This window comes from Schistocerca piceifrons, chromosome 4 (assembly GCF_021461385.2).
Source record: "Schistocerca piceifrons isolate TAMUIC-IGC-003096 chromosome 4, iqSchPice1.1, whole genome shotgun sequence".
In the NCBI taxonomy this organism is placed as follows: Eukaryota; Metazoa; Arthropoda; class Insecta; order Orthoptera; family Acrididae; genus Schistocerca; species Schistocerca piceifrons.
Window position 1 is genome coordinate 90,943,669 of NC_060141.1, and position 1,382 is coordinate 90,945,050.

At 49.4% G+C, this 1,382-nt stretch overlaps 1 pseudogene; it reads left to right on the top strand.

Moving 5' to 3' along the window:
• Positions 1-891: 891 nt before the first annotated feature.
• On the top strand, positions 892-1,009 carry LOC124796750 (annotated as a pseudogene).
• Positions 1,010-1,382: the final 373 nt, after the last annotated feature.

Below are 1,382 nucleotides of genomic sequence, written 5' to 3' on the forward strand. Positions count from 1 at the left end.
ACACGAACTTAGGTATTAATTGTTGCCACACTCGCCTTATTCACCTGATATGGCTCCGTCGCACTTCCATCTCTTCCCAAAACCGAAAATTTTTCTTGCTGGACGAAGATTCACTTCAAACGAAGAATTGATAGCCGGAATTGACAACTATTTTGCAGGCCTGGTTCAAAATGACTCTGAGCACTATGCGACTCAACTTCTGAGGTTATCAGTCGCCTAGAACTTAGAACTAATTAAACCTAACTAACCTAAGGACATCACACACATCCATGCCCGAGACAAGATTCGAACCTGCGACCGTAGCGGTCGCTCGGCTCCAGACTGTAGCGCCTAGAACCGCATGGCCACTCAAGCCGGCGCAGGCCTGGAGGAAACTCATTTTCGAGATGGGATCGGGGCACTGGAACATCGTTGCACCAAGTGCATTAATCTACAAGGAGACTACATTGAAAAATTGAAAAAATTTTCGGTAATGTGAGTACTTCTTTTCTATTCTGCTCTGAGAACTTTTCAAACCGCCCTCGTATGCTCCTTTTTCTAACTGGGTGTACACCGTCCAGTCACATTAATGTGACCACCTGTCAAAAGCATGAATAACCATCTTTTGCAGCACAGACTAATGCGAGACGTGCAGGAAGAGAGTGATTTGAGATTCTGGAACGTGCCGGCAGCGATTTGGAGCTGCTCCTACTCCAGTACCGTGGCCAGCTGTCCTAAGTTTCTCAGCCTACTGAGCAAACAGCTAGATCGAGGTGGTCTCAGACATTCTCGACTGGGTTTAAATCTGTGGAGTTTGGTGGCCAGGGAAGTACAGCAAACTCATCCTGGTGCTCTTCAAACCAAGCACGTACACTGCTAGCCTTTTGATATGTTGCACTGTCCCACTGATAGAGCAACGGCCCTGCCACAGTGGGTACACCGGTTCCCGTCAGATCACCGAAGTTAAGCGCTGTCGGGCGTGGTCGGCACTTGGATGGGTGACCATCTGGGCCGCCATGCACTGTTGCCATTTTTCGGGGTGCACTCAGTCTCGTGATGCCAATTGAGGAGCTGCTCGACCTATTAGTATCGGCTCCGGTCAAAGAAAACCATCGTAACGAGCGGGAGAACCGTGTGCTGACCACACGCCCCTCCTGTCCGCATCCTCAACTGAGGATGACACGGCGGTCGGATGATCCCGATGGGCCACTTGTGGCCTGAAGACGGAGTGCTGAGTGCCTACTGATAGAAGCCATCGTGCCAAGTAGAAACAAACTACACGTACACAGCGGAAAGAGAGGTGGGCCGCAGAGTAGTGCGGCAGTTGTCATAGGAAAGCTGAACAGGAGCAGAAATGATAAGTGAACAAGATATCACTTCAAACAGAAGATTTATTAACTTGT